The following is a 19,452-nucleotide window of genomic DNA, read 5'->3' as shown; positions in this document are numbered from 1 at the left end:
ATCATCATCATCATCACCATCATTTTCTTAGTACAGAGTATGGCACATATGCTTACAAAGGAGATAAAATGTGGAAATATCTGTATATTCAAAATTTTTTTTTGTAATTCGGAAAATACATACAAATTATGTTACATGTTATTTTTATTCATCCAACTATTGTGCGAGTTATCAAAACCCAACCAGTTCACATAAAACAGATTCCCCCGTTTGCGTAATACTTTTTCCACAAGGCAGCCGTCGGGATATTTTACTTTGCTGAGCTCTTCCTCGTAGAAGCCCACGTCGATGGGATGATCTTGATAATCGGTAAGTTTGTAGGTGGGTGGATTGCTATTTTTCACCCCACTCACGGTGAATATTTCTGTCGTCTAATTGGGTGATTAGCCTTTTTCGCATACATTCTTGTATTTGCTGATTCGAACTCGATCGCCTGCACTGAATTTCCGCGCTCGATCACTTCGTTTGATTTGCCGAGACTTGTACACGCCTCGATTCAGTTGTTTTTCATTGTCCGTGCAGGCATTTACCGGTTTTATTCGAATCGTGCGGTGCTTGGTGCTATTGTGAGACTTCATTGAATCAACCCAAAATATCAATCCACTTGTGAAATCCTAAGAAAGTAAACCACATCCACATTTTATTTTTTCAATCTTCGACCAAAACGTTCGCATATCGACGCCTTTAAGTTGCCGAGTGTAGAATAGATGTTCATATTGTGCTGCATCATGAGAGCTTTCAATTTGCTGTGGTGAAATTCTTTGCATTGATCAACGTATAGATGTGCAGGTATAAGGTTCTGGGTCAGTACAGATTTCATAGCAGCAGCCGCAACTTTCCCCCACCACGGATGACGATGAAACAAAAATGTGACAACGGTGTTAAAGTGGGTAAGCGTGTCAAGGATGTAAAAATTCAACGATAAATAGCATCACGTTCAACGATTATAAGAACCGTCTGATAGCATACCAAGAGTTAACCCTTCCCCGCTGTTTCATACGTAGTACAAAACATGAAGTTAGACCCATTGTACTGAAAAATTGACGTCGAGTTGGCAACACGGCAATATGCAACTGATACCTGGACAAACAGACGTCATACCGTGATGGGTGTACCACCAGCCCCCCCCCCCCCCCCTCCACAGTAAACTACCCGTAGGATAGAATTGTGGGCAAAGAGCTGTCGTAAGGACAACCCTTCATCAATCATTTCATCATCAGACATTTCTTCAGCAATACGATAGATCCATGTAAAACTGTACACATCAGCACCATGGGTGAGGACGAAAACGAAACATATCAACATTATCAAAGTGAACAAACGTGTCAAGGGGTGCCAAAAGTTCAACGTTGAATACATGAACACATTTACGTATAACGATTGTAAGCACCGTCTGGAGGCTAACAAAGAGTTGATCTATACCTCAATGTCTAATATGTAATAAAAAAAAAAGAATAAATGAAAAAAAAAAAAATGAGAAAACAAAACACAAAGTTAGCTCCATTGTACTAAAAAAAATTGACGCTGAGTAGGTAAGACGTTAATATGGAACTGATACCTGGACAAACGGCACCAGACCTTGGGGGGGTGTGCAGCTACCCCACAATAAAGTAGCCGTAGGATAGAACTGCGGGCATTCCGTTGTAAATATATGTGTTCGATACCCAGGGCGATCCTTCATAAAACAGAGACGTCTCTCTAGCAATACGATATTGGGCAGATCGAAGTTTGAAAATATGAATACCATGTAAATTCATGTATTTATCAATTAATAATGTATTGAGCAATGATTCATATTGATCCGTTTACAAGGAGAAAAGTTCTCAGTAAATGAAAAAAAGTTTCTAGAAAATGAAGAACCGTTGTCAGAAAATGAAAAAATGTTTCCCGGAAAACAAAAAAATATGAATAATTGCTCAATACATTAATAATGAATAAATAAATAATTGGTGAATATATTGAATTTACACGGTATTCGAATTTTAAAACTTCGATCTGCTCAATATCGTATTGCTGTCAAAACGTCTCTGCTTCATGAAGTATTGCCCTGGGTGTCAAACGCATATATTCACAACGGTTATATGCCCTCAGTTCCAGCCTACGGCTATTTTATTGCGGGGTAGCTGCACACCCCCCCAAGGTTTGGTGCCTGTTTGTCCAGGTATCAGTTACATATTAACGTCTTACCTACTCGGCGTCAATTTTTTTTAGTACAATGGAGCTAACTTTGTGTTTTGTTTTCTCATTTTTTTTTTTAATTGATTCTTTTTTTTTTTGTTACATATTAGACATTGAGGTATGGACCAACTCTTTGTTAGCCTCCAGACGGTGCTTATAATCGTTCTACGTGAATGTGATCAACGTTGAACTTTTGGCACCCCTTGACACGTTTGTTCACTTTGATAATGTTGATACGTTTCGTTTTCGTCCTCATCTATGGTGCTGATGTGTACAGTTTTACATGGATCTATCGTATTGCTAAAGAAATGTCTCTAATTGATAAAGGGTTGTCCTTACGACAGCTCTTTGCCCACAATTCTATCCTATGGGTAGTTTATTGAGGAGGCAGGGGGGGGGGGGGGGGGCTGGCGGTACACCCATCACGGTATGACGTCTGTTTGTCCAGGTATTAGTTGCATATTGCCGTCTTGCCAACTCAACGTCAATTTTTCAGTACATTGGACTCACTTCATGTTTTGTACTACGTATTGAACAGCGGGGAAGGGTCGGCTCTTGGTATGCTCTCAGACAGTTCTTATAATCGTTAAACGTGATGCTATTTATCGTAGAATTTTTACATCCTTGACACGCTTACCCACTTTGACACCGTTGTCACATTTTTATTTCATTCTCATCCGTGGTGGGGGAAAGTTGCGGCTGCTGCTATGAAATCTGTACTGACCCAGAACCGTATACCTGCACATCTATACGCTGATCAATGCAAAGAATTTCACAACAGCAAATTGAAAGCTCTCATAATGCAGCACAATATCAACATCTATTTGACACTCAGCAACTTGAAGGCGTCGATGCGAACGTTTCGGTCGAACATTGAAAAAATTTAATGTGGAAGCGGTTTACTCTCCTAGAATTTCACAAGTGGATTAATATTTTGGGTTGATTTAATGAAGTCCTGCGATAGCGCCAAGCATCGCACGATTCAAATAAAACCGGTGTATGCCTGCACGGACAATGAAAAACTGTATCGAGGGGTATACAAGTCTCGGCAAATCAAACGAAGTGATCGAGAGCGGAAATTCAGTATAGGCGATCGAGTTCGAACCAGCAAGTACAAGAATGTATTCGAAAAAGGCTGATTACCCAATTGAACGACAGAAATATTCACCGTGAGTGAGGTGAAAAATAGCAATCCACCCTCCTACAAACTTACCGATTATAAAGATCATCCCATCGAGGGGGGTTTCTACGAGGAAGAGCTCAGCAAAGTGAAATATCCCGACGACTACCTTGTGGAAAAAGTATTACGCAAACGGGGGAATCTGTTCTATGTAAAGTGGTTAGGATTTAATAATTCGCACAATAGTTGGATAAATAAAACAGACATGTGACATAGTTTGTTTATATTTTCCGAATGACAATGAAAGATTTTGAATAGACAAATATTTCCACATTTTATTTGCTTTGTACGCACATGTGCCATACTCTGTACTATGAAAAAAATAATAATAATAATAATAATAATCATAATGGGTGTTCGAGGGCCACACGGCCAGCGATCATCGCTGCATCGCTTTCGAAGTGGCAGGAGAGACAAGGACGACACGGACGAGGACCCTGCACCCCCCGCGGTGAAACGTAGACAAACTCGACGTACCGGAGTTCTCGGCGGGGCTGGCGGCAGCGCCGGCCCCCATTGCCGACGTCCCCCTAGAGCAGACTGGCCGGCAAAGGGCGGAAAGACTAGCAGACGAGACGGCCAAACTGACGACCCGGCTGTGCGACAGCACAATGCCAAAACGACAGTACTGACGTAACAGACCACAAGAATACTGGTGGACGAACGAGATAGCCGAGCTGCGGAAGAGTTGCCTGGCGAAACGACGACGGGTTACGAGGGCTGGAGGGAGATCCGAGAGGGAAACCCTTCAGACCGAGTACAAGACTGAACGAAAACGACTGCCGTGTGCCATCAGAGACAGCAAGCCGCGATGCTGGAAAAAGCTCTGCGAGGAGGTGGAACGCGACCCCTGGGGTGCCGGTTACAAGATTGTAAACGGTAGGCTGGGGGCCCGGATCCCGCCCGAACTCAAGGATACTGAAACCGCCCGACGGATCGTCGACGGACTGTTCCCTACGCACCCCACGCGTACGGACGCGACGAACGACAACGAGACGGCGGTGTCCCCCGTCTTAACCGCCGAGGAAGTCGTCGTAGTGACCAAAGCAATGAAGAGGGGTAAGGCGCCAGGACCGGACGGGGTACCGGCGGAGGTTCTTCGGTTGATGGCGAGCCTGAGGCCGGAGATACTTCTCGACCTCTACAACACGTGCCTTACGCAGGGACATTCAGCGACCGGTGGAAGGTGGCGAGGCTGGTTCTTATCCCGAAGGGTAAGGGTGACCCAGGCACGCCATCGGCCTACCGGCCGCTGAGCTCACTGGACACGACAGGGAAACTGTACGAACAGCTTCTGTGACCACGACTCACGGACGCGATACAGGACGGCGGAGGCCTCTCGGACCAGCAGTTCGGCTTCCGGAGGGGTCGGTCGACGATCGGAGCGATCCAAGAGGTGGTTGACTCCTTCCGGTCGACAGACAGACATTGCCACGCTGCGCGACCCGTGGCGCTGCTGGTGGCACTTGACGTTAAGATCGCCTCCAACTCGGCCAGGTGGGTGGATATCCTAGGGTCGCTGAGAGGTGACTTCGGGGTCCCGCCTTCCTTGCTCCGGGTTGTTGAAGACTACCTTTGGAACAGACGGCTGACGTACGAAACGACCGAAGGCCAAGTGACGCGACAGATCACCGCGGGGGTCGCTCAAGGTTCCATACTAGGACGTGACTTCTGGAACCGGATGTATGATAGCCTGCTTACACTGAAGCTCCCACTTGGCGTTTGCCTGGTCGCTTACGCTGACGACGTGGTGGCATTGATAGTCGAGTGAACTCCAGATCCGGCACAATACGCACTGAACCAGACAATGAGACGAGTCGGACGGTGGATGACTGACCACGAACTGCAACTCGCGACGGAAAAGACAGAACTGGTGCTTCTCACCAGTAGACGAATACCGACCACATTACGCATGACGGTCGGGACGGACGAGATCGAGACCAGAGGGGAAGTCAAGTACCTGGGGGTGACCCTGGATACGAAGATGACCTTCTGGCCTCACATACGACGAATAACTCAGAAGGCGGCTGAAAAGATAGCATCCCTAAGCCGCCTGATGGCAAACACAAGCGGACCGAGACCAGGGAAACGGAGACTTTTGATGTCGACGGTGAACTCGATCTTCCACTACGGTGCGGAGATCTGGGCAGACTCCTTGAAGACTGAGTAGTACTGTCACGCAATGTCGACGGTACAGAGACGAAGCGCGTTAAGGATTACTTGTTCCCAGCGGACGGTCTCAGCACAGGCCGTTCTGGTGGTGGCAGGCGTGATTCCCGTAGACCGTCTTGTTTCCGAGCCACGGTGCAATCCTCTCAATCCACCAATGTGTGGTGGTCCTACCTCGAGGGGGTCTTCTCCTGGGCATTCCCGCGTCGCACGCCTTAGTCAAGATGTCCATAAGCCTGTCGACTTCTGAGTCAGTTGGATTATCTGCCTGCTCCTCCCTTTCCTTGCAGAGGCAGATCATCATGGCCACCCTGTCTAATTTATGGACGTTCCATCCGCCGTCGAGCCGCGTCCCTAGTGGTTTACCAGGCTTGGCAGGTAGCCACCTCATGGCGATGCAGCGGTGGTCGCTGAGGGTTCCGTCCTTCAGGACCCTCCACCCCTGCAACTTAGCCGCTACCTCCGGGCTACCTGCCGTAATGTCAATGACTGAGTTAGAGCCAATTCTCACCCTTTGCCATGTCGGTGCGCCGCCTTCGTTGACGGGTTGGAGGTCGAGCCTTGCCAGGAGCTCAACTACGGCCTGGCCCCTCACGTCCAGCTTTGAGGACCCACAGCTCGGAGACTTCGCGTTGAAGTCCCCGGCAATGATGATCCTGCTTTCTGCTGTTCGGATGCTGGCCTCCAGGCCATCCAGCTAGGCCTCGAAGTCGCTGGGCGTGACGTAGGGCGAGAAACAGCAGCTGAAGATGGTTAAGCCATTCGTTCTCGCCCAGACAAACTCCTCCCCTCTTCCCCCCAGCGTGAGGGTGCCCGGGAGGTTGTTCGTCACCATTATAGCAGCGTCCCCCCTCTGATTCACCAGCCAGTTTCTCTGCTCTCCCGCGCCGCTGGGTTCCGATTTAGATCGAAACGATTAAGATCCCGGCCCTTTGAGCAGCAGCGGTCTGGGTCAGCAGGTCCTGGGCGGCCCGGCTCCGGTTGAGGTTGACTTGGAGTACTACTACCCCAGGCCTGCCCCCGGGTCCCGTGCTGGTGTTTCCTCTCACTCTCTGCATGCTGGGGTATTATTCCCGAGCCTCCATCCGAACGAAGCGCCTAGCGTGGTGAGGGAGAGCATTACAGCCTCCACGCCCGCCGTTTCTGCTCCCCTTACACCCGTGGAGTTGGGCACCCCCCTGCGGTTCTCATGCTGTGCTGTAGTTTAGCCTTCTCCAGCTCCACCTTGAAGGCTCTGCATTGGCCGCTTCCGGAGAAGTGGTCCGCCCTTGCCCCGCTGTTGATGCACACGACGCATCTTGGGCTGGTCCTTCCACACTCCTTCTTTTTGTGGCCGTTCTCCCCGCAACTTCTGCATGCATTTGCATTGTCAATACCCAGGCATCGGACCGCGTGGTACCCAAAACCTTGACACCGGTGGCACCTGTCCACCGTGATCCTCTCCCGGATCCGGCAGGCCGTCCACCCCATCTTGAGCTTACCGAGGGCCAATAGCCTCCGGGCAGTCCGCTCTAGCATTTTGCACAAAGTGGCCTGGGTACCCCGGAAGCCCACCCTCATCTTGATTGGGACCTCCAGCGGAGCTTTCAGGGCGCTGGAGAGAGCCGCCCTTACCTTCTCGTCTGTCGTCACTTCGCACAGGTCCCTGATCTCGACGGTCATGATCGGCTTCAGGGTCGAGACCTTCGGCTGTTCCCCTAAAACCTCCCCGACCGCCTCCCTCAGGGCCTGGGCGCCGTTCGACCCCTTCACCTCGAGGAGGACTTCTCCCCCCCCCCTTGTCCGCCTCACTGTCGTAACGTTGGCGCCGGCCTTTTCGGGGTCCACTTCCCCCTTAACTTTCTGAGGACGTCTGCGTAGTTACATCCCTCCGCTACCTTGATGATGACGGCATCCGGCCAGATCGGCTTTCTTCTTGGCCCCCCCTTCGATGGAGCCGCAACCGCCGGTTTCCGCAGGGCTGCTGGTTGGGGTGCCGCGGCAGTGGGTTTCGCCGTTCCTTTCGGTCGGCCTCTTCTCACCACCTCGCTTCATCCGTCGAGTCCCTTGTCCTTCTCCTACTTCTCGGGGCGTGGCCACTTCTTTGCTGCACCTGCTGATAGCGAGATCCCCTTCCTTTTGGCAGATTTATCCTTCGTTCCTGCCACGTCTTCCGTCGGTGGCTGCTTTAATTGTTGTAGCTAATCCTGCGGCCCTTCCTTCGTCATCTGGACAGCCTTGACCGCGGTTTCCCGTGGAGCCTTAGCCGCTGCCAACTCTTCCTTTATGCGCCTCGACGCCCTTTCTACTTGCCTCACGACGATGGCCGCCTTCGTCGTGTCCTCTTTCAGCGTCAAGCTGGTTTTCTTATGCACAATGGCGAAGCCCTCCATGTCCTCGATGAGGGCAATCAGCGACTTCAGGTACTCCCTTCCGCTTATCTCCGACAAGCCTAGCGACTCACTGGGGTAGCTGTTCGTCCTTCCCTCCTTCGTTACGGTCCTCGGGACCGCTCCCTTCGGTCCGCTGGCCGGCCTTCGGTCCCCTTCTGTCGCCTCTACGTCGATAACGACTAACGGCGTCTGGACAGGCGCCGGCTCCCACATCTGCAGCTCCAGGCTGGTGATCCGCCTGGACTGTGGTGGTGACCGGTGGATGCTAGACCTTCTTGCAGAGGGATCCACCTCTAGTACCTCATACTCCATTTTGTTATCGGTTGATTTTGTTTTGAATTGATCCATATTGAATTATTTTAAGTCTAACGACGATTCAGCCATCATGGCAGCTGCACCGCGGTGCAGCATCTATCCTCGCCGGGAATAACTCTACCCCCGTACTCGCGCGGAAGCTGCTGTCAACTTATCGGGTGGTCAACCCTATCCGTGCGATCCCCTCCCACCCCTCTCACCTCTTTAGGGTCTTTCGTCCGGGGGATTCCCCTGTCAATCCGAGCCCGGGTTGGCCCCCTTTCGAGTAAGACCTTGCCGGAAATACCCTACCGGCTTCGAGTATGAGGAAATACTGACCAAGTAATCCTCCATGCATGCGCCCGAGGTCCAAGATTCAACCCTCCGCTTGGCTCCAGTCAGCTGCAAATAGCGGTTTTCCCACTTCAAACCTGTGGCTTCCTAGGAAGCCGCAGGAAAAGGTACAGACATTTTTTGCAGCCCTGGTCGGTCGGATTACTAGTCCGACCTTGGCTAGTCTCGGTGGAATATCTTCGAAGACCCCGACCACATCCTATTCTCTTATCTCCCATATATTCCTCACCATTCCCTTACCCAGCCTTGAGAGGCTGGGCCGGTTGCTCTTAGTAGTCGCTCTTCTAGGCTCGCCTTCGGCTAGGGATTTAAAGATTCCAGGCGTCGGTTCCCCTAGATTCATTGCGACCAACAAGCCCCCACACCACGACAAGGTGACAACCGACGTGTGGGGACCTAACCTTTTTTTTTTTTTTTTCGATGGGAAAATGCCTTATACACACCCTGTGTTTCACGCAAGAGACACAGGGTAGTGTGGAGCCCGCCCCCACTAAAAACCCACCGGCCACCCTGGTACGGGATGAGAGACTCCCCGGAACCACCGAAGCATAACTTCCGGGGTCTCCCGGCACCTTAGCGCGCGTGCGCTCACTCCTAGCTTGGGAGTTGCGTCTCCCATTCCTCATAATCCACTCGGTTCACGATACCTGGCTCGCGTCATACCTAGGGACCAGCTCCGGTTTTCGCTGTTGGCTGATGCTCTATCGCTGGAGTCGCTTAGCGTACGGACGCTGCCTCCCTGCGCTAGCGGCTTGGTTTCTGCACCCCTCCGCTGGCAGCCCATCACCTCGGGTGCCGGGGAACAGAAGCTCCAGCAAGGCCGTCCCTCTCCGCCCCCGTGTAGGCAGGAACCGCGGGGAGGGAAACGGGGAAGGGGAAAGGCGGAGGGGAAAGGGGAGGAGATGAAGCACTGGCGTCCGTGACGATACCCTACGACCTGTCACCTGCTACCCTAGCATCAACGACGCCACGAGCGCCCCCGCCCACCCCCACCCCTGCAACCGCCGAGATCCACACCCCCGCCCCGCACACACCGCAGCCCCACCGCAAAGGGCGGAGGGGAGGCCCGCCGGCATCCGACCCCGCCAACCCTTCCGGGCCTCTACCCGTAGTTACCGGGATCTGCTCGCGCCACCCCTCATCCCGTTTCCCATTTATAAGATGCCCCACTCCTCCATCCCACGAGACCGTGTCGCTGGAGACTCTTTCCGCCACGCGCGCCAAACCCCGCTGGCGCATCCGCTCGGCTTGCTCTTTCTCCGTCATGACGGCGTTCGCGAACCATGTGACCGCTGCCCACCCTTCCCTGCTCCTCGTCATAGCTTTGACCAACGCCGGTAGCGTTAGGTCCGCCCACGTGACTCCGCGTAGGAGTTCTCGCTTCGTCTCCCAGGCCGGGCACGCCTCCACCGTGTGTTCCGCTGTATCCACGGCCCCCCGCATTGCTTGCATACCGGGTCCGCGGCTTTGCCTATCTTGTGCAGAAAGCCCTCAAAGCATCCATGATCCGTCGCGATTTGGGTCAGGTGGAAAGTTACCCTTCCGTGTTCTGCGCTGAACCAGTCCTCCCAATTCGCCAATATGGCACCCCTGAGGCGCCCGCTAGGGAGGTTGGGCCTGCTCAGGTCCGCCCTCCATTTCCTTGCTACAGCTGCCCCTTCCACGCCGCTAGGGCGCGCGTGCTTGCTGTGTCGGTCCTTCTCGCGCGTTGTTGCTCCCGGAGGCTTTGGAACGTGCGGGCTCGCGTCTTCGCTATCAGGTCCAGCGGCGGAGATCGCGTCAGCATGGATGCTGCCACCAGCAATACGGTACGGTACGCCAATGCGACCCTTATCTGTACCTTAAGTTGCATCCGTTGTAGCCGTCGCTTAACGGCGCGGTTGGACGTCGCATCGCTCCACGCTGGGGCTTCGTAGAGGATGATCGCGTAGATCACCTCCGCGTACAGCCTCCTCCTCTGCTCCGTGGGCCCCCGCAGGTTTGGCATCAGCCTAAATAACGCGCGAGTCGATTTGGCTACCTTGGTCTCCTCTCGTGCGAAGTGCTCTCAGAAGTTAAGCTGGGTGTCCAGCGTAATTCCCAGATACTGTATGTGGGCACTTATCGCTACTGCCTCCTCCCTTACTCTAAGGCATGGGCTCTGCGTTGCCCAGCCTCGCCGTTCCCGGCCCTTGGCGAACGCAACCGCCTGGGTTTTGGTGGCCGACACCGTCAGCCCCAGACGGTTGATCCGCCTCACGACCGTTGCCACCTGGACCTTAGCCAAGACGATTGCGGTCGCCATGTCCCCCGCCGAGCTGAGAACCAGCGTATCGTCCGCGTAATACAAGACGTCGCACCCCTCTTCCCTGCGTACCCGAAGAGCCCCGTTGAAGCAGAGGTTCCACAGGAGTGGGTCCAATACCGACCCCTGCGGGACCCCCGCGCGCACGGGGTAACGTCCCGTTGTTGCCACCGGTGCGGAGAAGATTACCTCCCGATCGCTCAGGTACGACCCCGTCACCCTTCGGAGGTACCTCGGCACCTCTCTGTCCCTTAGGGCCGTCAGTATGGCCCCCCACGGTACGCTGTTAAAGGTGTTAGCTACATCTAGGAAGACCGCGATGGCCACCCCCCCCCTTCCCCCTTGACCACGCGCCCTCCACAAAGCCGCGCACCCTCAGCAGCGTGTCGCACGTTGCCCTGCCCTCCCCGAAACCGTACTGACCCTCCGCGAGATCCGCCGCCGGGTTTTCCGCCATCCACCCTTTCAGCCGCTCGACTACCACTCGCTCGAAGCCTTTGCTGATTTCGCTCAGCAGGCATATGGGCCTAACCTTTGGCAGCGGATCCCCCGCCGAGCTCCCTCTTTGGGGATAAGCACCAGTCATGGCGTCTTCCACTCCCAGGGAACCTCCCCCTCCTGCAGGCAAACTCGAGTAGCACTTCGCTCGGAGGGCCACCATGCCATCTGGGACGATAGCTCAGATCCTCCCCTTTACCCCGTCCAGTCCCGGTGCCGTGCTCCTTTGCCCCCCCTTTTTGAGGGCCGTGCGAACCTCTTCCGCGCTCACTGCCCACTCGTCTCGCCATCCCTTTTCTCCGTGTACCTTCACCTCCTCCTCCCATTGGTCTTCGTCGCGCGGAGCCCGATGCGGGAATAAGGAGGACAGCAGCCGCCCGGTGATGACCGGGTCCAAGGTCTCCGTCAGTTCCGGTGAGGACCCCCGAAGCCTGTTGAACACCATTCTGTACGGCAGTCCCCAGGGGTCCGTCCCCACTGCACTGATTAGGTCCTGCCAGGCCCGAGCCTTGGCTGCCTTGATACCTTGTCGCAGTCTGCGTTTGGCTTCTTTGTGTTCCGCCTCCCACAGCGAGCCCGCCCGCAGGGTGTGGTCACACCTTGTCATCCGTCGCCTAGTCCGGATGCAGGTCCTGCGCAGCTCGGCTACTTCGTCCGTCCACCAGTGTACGGATTTCCTGTGCGGAGGTGGGCGGGACCTGTGCGCCGCCGCGACGCAGGTTTCTGCCATCGCCTGCCCGATCCACCTGGCAAGCCCATTTGCCGTTGTCCGGTCCGTTCCGGTCGGTTCCACGCCAGCTGTGGCGCTAGGGACTCGTGGAACCTCTCTTCCTTAAACTTGTTCAAGTTCCATCGGCGCCTAGTCATTCCTCTGTTGGGGGGGGGGGGAGGTTCACCGGCCCGAGGACGGTCCGCCACCTCGAAGGCGATGTATCGATGGTCCGAGAGGTTCTCGATCCTCGCGAGAACCCTCCGTCCCATTACTCTTACAGCTAAGCCCGGCGTGGCCCAGGTGGTGTCCACGACTGAACACCCCTGGGGTCTTACGCAGGTCGCTGTTGCGCCGTTGTTGAGTAGGCGGAGCCCGAGGGATGCTGCCCAGCTCTTCAGGATCTCTCCTCTGCGGTTCGCGCCTGTGGGGTCCCACGCTGGTGAGCGGGCATTGAAGTCCCCGCCCACTATTACTCCCTGCATACGGTCTGCCGATCAAACGGCCTCCCCTAGGTCATCGAGGCGTGCGGAGAATTCCTCCAGGCTGATGTTTGGGGAGATGTACACGGAAATGACCGTTATCTGGAGGCAGATAACGGAAACGTACCCCTCTCTTCTGCTACCTAAGCGGCAACCTTGCCGAAAGTCCCCTGACCCGCAGGTTACTGCGGTCCGTCCATCCATGCTGCTGATCCAGCGCGGCGAGTCCGAGGCGGTGGGTGGCTCAGAGATGAGGCACACATCCGTCCCTGTCTCTGCCGTATGTTGTGCAAGCAGGTCCCGGGCCCGCCAGCTACGATTGAGGTTGCACTGCAACACTCGTAGTGCTTGGGGCAGCCTAGCCATTTCGGTTCGTCACCGCCGCGGGCCTCCGACCCCGCTCCTCTACTGCCGGACATTGTCCGGAGTCCATTCTGTGCACGCTGTTACCGCCCTTCTCTGCATAGATGGCGCATCTGGGGGCCGCCGTGCACGCTCGCGCTTGGTGCCCTTCGCCGCCGCACCCGTAGCATGCCGCCCCGCGTGCTTTGGGTGCCTTGCAGGTCGCCCCGATGTGTCCAAATTCCCAGCACCGAAAGCATTGCTGCGGTCGGACCTCGAGGAGGTTGACTCGCGCCGTCATCCATCCTACTCGTACCTTCAACTTTGCGGCTATTTTCGTGGCCGCTGTCAGCGGACACTGGACCCACGCGCTCCGCAGGCCGTTGGTCATCTCCCGCAGGGGTCCGACCTTTATCGCCTCGATTCCGCACCCTCCTGTTGCAGCCATTATGGCGGCAAGCTCTTCCGCCGTTACGGAGTCGTCCATGTCCAGGACTATGATTTCACCCTTGATGATGGGGCGCGAGATTCGAACCGCGTCCCCAGATTCGGCCTTCGTCATCTCGCCGAGGTGCGCCGCCAGTACGTCGGCTTTTTGTGCTCCGTCTGGGCCGGCTACTTCGATCAGTACTCCACCGTTGGCAGAGCGCCGGATCTTTGTCGCTGGCATTTCCAGCTCCGTGAGAGAGATCTTCTTCCTCGCCCTACGCAGTATGTCCCCGTAGTTAACGTTTTCTCCGGTCCCCTTGACCGCCACGGCGGCTGATCTCGGGGGCCTCCGACTCGCGTTCTTTGCAACCACCGTCGCCTGTGCGTTGATGTTTCCTTCACGCTGCTGTCCGTCAGTGGGCCTGGCGGCATTTTGCAGGGCCGCGGCGGGAGCACCTACCGGTGGCTCCACTCTGACGGCCTCGTCCTGGTCCCTCCTTGGGTTCCGCCTACCGTTACCAACGGTTGTCCACACGTCTTCGCCACCCTCCCTTGGTGTGGCGGTTGTTCCTCCGCGGGTCTCGGTTATCCCGATTGTTGTCGCGGGGAGTTTGGGCTCACCCGGTGTTTGCGACTCTCTCTGTTCATGTCCCACAGAAGCTGGATCTGTCGCAACATCTTCCTCAATTCTTTCCAGACCTCGCTGATGGAAGTCAGCTGCCGTTCAAGAGCTGTCTTCCTTTCTCTAAGGCTGGCCGGGAGTAGCCCAAGTTCGGCCTCCGTTAGTCGCAGCTCGGATTCCGGGGCGCTGCCGGACGCCGGCGTTTCCGCTGCTGGGTCGAGGCATTCGTGTCTGCTTTTAGCGGCCCTTATGATGAGCGGGGTGAGCGCTCGGCCCTGTCCCATTTTATCGGCTCGTGAGGTGGTTCTCGCCCCTCCTCCTACCTCCCCATCTCTGGTCACGAGGGCGTAGGTCGTTACGCTACGGTCGACCGCCTGTTCATTGGCTCTCTCCAATTCCCGTTTTACCTCCGCGAGTTCCCGCAGCGCTTCTTCCTTCTCCCTATCAGCCTTGCGGAGCTAAGCTAAGAGCTCTGTATTTTGCGCCCTCAGTGGCGCAGGGTCGTAAGCCGATACTGCCTTCCCTGTGAGGGTTTGCAGTGCCTCCTTCGCCCAGCTTAGCCGCTTCTTCATGTCACCACTCAACCTTCCTGAGATGGACCGACACTTGACCCGGATGGCATCCGTCTCTTCCAGCCATTCCCGTATCTGGGTCCCTAGATCCGCCGCTGACATGATCCGGTACTCTACTGGGCCTACTCCCTCTGGGGAGCCCTTCAGCGAACTTGCGACCGTTCTCCTCTGCGGTTTTGGTTGCCGCGACGTTGTCAGTGTTGGCGGGGCGGGCCCCGTCTCCACCCTCGTGCTCGGACCCGGCTTGTCCCACTCCGGTCTCTCATTCGCCATCCCCGCGGGCCCTTCGCTGCGCTTTGCCTTAGGTATGGCCTTGCGTCTCTTTTTGCCCTTGGGGCGCAGGCCCCTCCCCTCCCTTCCGTCTTCCTCCTGTTCCGAGGAGGCCCCCTCCTTCAGCTCCTCCACCGATGTGGAGAGTTCTGGTTGCCGGGGAGTCCCATCCCCCTGTGCACACCCTGCCTTTCCCCCTAGCTGCCTCGGTTGGAACAGCTCTTGGTCCGAGCCTGGGCTTCCGTCCGGTGGGGTCAGCTCCTATCCCTTCCGCTTGTTCCTTTGCGAAAGCGGTGTGGCATCCGATGCCGTGAAGAGCGGTTCCTCTCCATCTCCTGGTTCGTGGAAGCCGCTATCGACTTGTCGGGTGGTCTGCCCTATCCACGCGAACCTTTCATCCCTACATCTTTAGTGTCGCCAGGCCGGGGATTCCCCTGTCAATCCGAAACAGGGTAGGCCCCGACCCAGTAAGACGTTGCCGGATTTAACCTCCTACCGGACGTCGGGTATAAGGAAATATTGACCAGATAATCCTCCACGCATGCGCCCAGGGCACCAGGTTTGACTTCCAGATTGGCTCCAGACAGCCGCGGGGAGCGGTTCTCCCACGATGGGCATGTGGTTTCCTGGGACCTTCGCCATGGAACCGAGGTTCCGTGGAGTGAAGTTTATCCGTAGTACGCCACAGAGGTGTGGTAAAGGTACTGACTTCACCTGCAGCCCCGGTCGGTCGGCTACTACTCCTTCCTTGATTAGTCTCCGAGAAATCGCCCCAGGAGCCCCAACCGCATCCCATGTACACATCGCCTATTCATACCGCCATTCGTACATCAGCCCCAGGGGGGCTGGGCTGGCTGTTCTTAGTGGACACTCGTCTCGAATCACTCCCGCCCCGGGATTTTGAAGTCCTGGGGCGTCGGGTCCTCAAGATTCATCGCGGCCATCAAGCCCCTACACCACGACAAGGTGACAACCGACGTGGGGGGGGGAGACCTAACCTAACGTAACCTAACCCAACCTCACATCACCTGACCTAACCTAACCTAACTTAACCTAAACAATGTGAAAAACAAGATGGCGGGGCGCAAGATGGCTGACACGATATCGAAGCAGGTTGCTAACCTAACCTTACCCAGCCCAGCCCAACGCATGTGAACAACAACATGGCGGACATGAATGCAAAGCAGGATGACGATGCAGGATGATGGGGCGGTATTGCAAAATGGCTGGCGAAATATATTGTTTCAAAAATAATATTTTCGGCATACTTCGAATACATTCTTTTGTGCTAATTGACCAGATGGCGACACCGTGATTAGATAGGCTGGGAATGTTGATGATGACCCGTAAACTTTCACGCGCAAGAATTTATTATGGGGGGAGAGTGTGGTTAGTTGGTATACAAATTGCGAGCTTATTCAACACGTTATATTGTTGTCATAGTTTTCCTATTCTGAACTTCAGTATCCATAGTACGTATAATTTATAAAATCTACATCGAACGTGATGGATCTAAATGAAATCAACCTCGTCTGTCGCCTGGAAACGTTGCCCACTAAGAGAATGTCGAAACTGGAGGTTGGGGAGGAGTACAACGTGACGGGGGTAAAACTTGTCAATACTAAGTACGGCACGAGTATTCTGCTCGCGCTAAATGAGCAATTCGAAATAATTTCACCCCCTTGAATTGTAAGTCTCATGGAAAATGAAGTGGTGCAATTTAACAGAATGCAGAAGACGATAATGGAGGGCTTTCCACGAATAAAATATTATGGGAGCGAATACAACAAATTTGAATTTTTGTGTGACAGATGAGCATGGTCAGCAAAAGCATAAGAAAAAGCACTGTTCCAACATGCAATATGGAGATGATCATGGACGTTCAAAGTTTCGTTGGCCCCGGCAATAAATTTTTATACCCAAGGAACTTGCATCATAAACATAAACTCATTGGGTTTGAGTCGCATTCTCTTTAAACCACCGAACGCTTGGGCAGATCTACCAGCTGAACAAAAATCTACTAACGCTTGGCTAACAAACAATTTTCAGGGAATACTATGGAATGCAGGAATCGAACCTTATGCTGAGGTGCAGAAAGTTGTAACAAAGGCTGTTAAATATGCATGCTATGTATATGTCGAAGGTGAGGAGAAGAAACGGTGGCTGACGAAGATCCTTGACTGGGCAAAACGAGTAATAAACATGGAAGATTTACACATTTCACCGCCATCACTGGAAAAACTGGAACATATGGAAGAGGCGGGTTGATGCGATGATGATCATGAAAACGGTTAAACGGGATACAACTGTGCCTTCGAAAATCTTTAGCGGTTGAAGAAATCGGTATGTCAAGGAGTGCAAGGGGTCTCTCTCGTGAAATTGTTCGATCAATTCAACAAAACAAAAAAAAAAAAAAAAAATGTAAATATCATGCGAAGAAAAAAATATGAATAGAATTTATTGTAGTATATATATATATGTATGTATATATATTTCGAATTACAGTTACACCTCATTTTAAGTAATATAATTTATGTAAATGAATCTAAAATAAATATATATCTTACTATATTATAGAATAGTTTCCCTCCGGGTCCTGATCATTGTTTGGGTCAGCCGTTCGGGTTAGCCGTTTGGGTCAGCCATTGGGGTCAGCCGTTTGGGTTAGCCGTTTGGGTCAGCCGTTTGGGGTAGTCGTTTGGGTCAGCCGTTTGGGTTAGCGGTTTAGTTCAGCCGTTGGGTTAGCCGTTTGGGTCAGTCGTTGTGTTGTTTGGGTTGGATTTTGTTTTGTGGTTTTGTTTGGATTCAATTGGGCGATACTTGTGTTGTTTTGGTTGGACTTCACTGGAATTTTAAGACACTGATGGAGACCAGATGATGAATTGTATAGCAGTATTCCGTGGTATGGGAGAGGGCTTTTCTTGCATTTTATCCCCGTTTTGTTCGCTGAAATTGAGAGATTGAAATTGGGTTGGCTTTCATTAAATCATTATATCTTTATTATTGATGAATAAGAATTCTCGACCTCGTATGTAATATATTATAGAGTCTTGGTGATCGGTCAATTAAGAAAACGTAATTTTAGTTACCGTTTCGACCCGGTTATGGGCCCTCCTCAGAACGATTTATTTAAAAAAACTGTCAAAAAACAAAAACGAAAAGAAAAATAGGATTTTATAATATAAATAATGGTACTAGTAGTAATCGGACATAAATATTGTAGATGTAATATTCTTAGAGCTATTAAATATTGTTGATAGTAAGAACCTTATGATTAATTGTGATAAGGATGTTTTTTGGTGTTATTTACCTTTTGAGTTAAGTAAGTGTAATAAGATGTAGTCGAATTCACAATTACAATTGGCGGAAACAGTGTTCTTTTGAGTGACGGTAGACAATGTCAATCTTCCAGTTGTTTTTGTAGGAGTTAAAGGTTGGTAGTCATTTATTTAAAAAAGATTAAAGAACTATGTTTTTTTTTTTTTTTTTTTTTCCACTCAATATGTCATAGTGTTAAAAGGTTATTAAAGAAGGTCAATTAGCAATGTGTTCAGTCAACACCCAAACTGCCCGGGCGAAGCGAAGTTCGGCTTACCCGCAGCAAGAAGGCAGCACTAAGCAGAGCACAGATCACCCGACAATCGATAGCCAATCAATGAATCTCTAGTTCAAATTCACTGACACTTGCGCATTTCGCTATTCTCTGACGTCATTCGCTATGAATTTTCTGATTGGCTCTTAGCTATGGGACAGGCTTAGTCTTCCTCACGGGGAAGGAGACTCGTTTTCTAACGGTTTCCGCCATTATTCTTCTTTCGGCTACCTCAAGATCACCTCGTGTTCTTCTCGCAGCTAATTTTTCTAATTGCTTGGCTTCTGTTAACCAAAATTACTGTGTGTAAATTCGCTTTAAATCAATTATTTAACTAATTGTGTTTGGGTGCATTCGCTGCCACGTGTTACTCTTGGCATTGTATTTATTCGGGTAATTCGCTAACTGTATATAGTGTACAATAAATATCATTATAATTTTTTGTTTTTTGCCAAATTCAGTGCGCGCAGTTTTTTATTTTCTCTTTTTATTGTGACAAACTGTATCAGACCAGATCCCGAATTCCTCTATTGTTACTCGCTTTAACATTTGGTCCTTCGAGCCGGATCGGTGCTGGTTTGGTCACAATAGAATTGTGCTTGGCTTATTCTCTGGGTTATTTCTCACGTTAACAATTCGTGTTCAGCATTTGGTGTATTCGCTGTGCAGTGCCAATCTGGTGAAAAGCTAAGTGTCAAAGGCATCGCTGGACACATCGGGTGTCGCCTTTGGCGGTCAGTGTACACCGGTACATAGAACTTTTCCGTATCATTTGACCGAAAACTTAGTTCCGGGTCACCAGCACTGTTATTCGCATCATGTCTCTCAACAACAAGGCTGCGCTGCAGCAGGGCCGGGTTGATTCTCTGGCCAACATTGATCAAAGACTCACGCCTGAGGCACTTCAGGCGATGTCTCTCGAGCAAGCCATGGCCCAGTTGGCTTTAGTCAATAGAACCGTCGACCGTATTGAGGCCTTGCACGAACGCATTTACGAGGAGCACGAAGAAGTGCTCGAACATGAGTACCACACCGCTCAGGTCTATCAACGTGGTGCAACGCTGTACGGGAGCCTGCAGACCCGCTTGGAGGCCAAGGTGAACTC

At 52.5% G+C, this 19,452-nt stretch overlaps 1 long non-coding RNA gene across 1 annotated transcript; it reads right to left on the bottom strand.

Moving 5' to 3' along the window:
• Nucleotides 1-259: 259 nt before the first annotated feature.
• On the bottom strand, nt 260-18,692 carry LOC124186379. The gene is made up of 3 exons (XR_006871649.1): nt 18,507-18,692; nt 14,645-14,651; nt 260-269 (listed from the first exon to the last, which is right to left on the bottom strand). It is a non-coding gene; the product is annotated as an uncharacterized LOC124186379 (long non-coding RNA).
• Between the last annotated feature and the right edge of the window lie 760 nt (nt 18,693-19,452).

Source organism: Neodiprion fabricii, chromosome 7 (assembly GCF_021155785.1).
Source record: "Neodiprion fabricii isolate iyNeoFabr1 chromosome 7, iyNeoFabr1.1, whole genome shotgun sequence".
Classification (NCBI taxonomy): Eukaryota; Metazoa; Arthropoda; class Insecta; order Hymenoptera; family Diprionidae; genus Neodiprion; species Neodiprion fabricii.
Note: the sequence above shows the minus strand (reverse complement) of the source record. Positions and strands in the feature narration are given on the sequence as shown.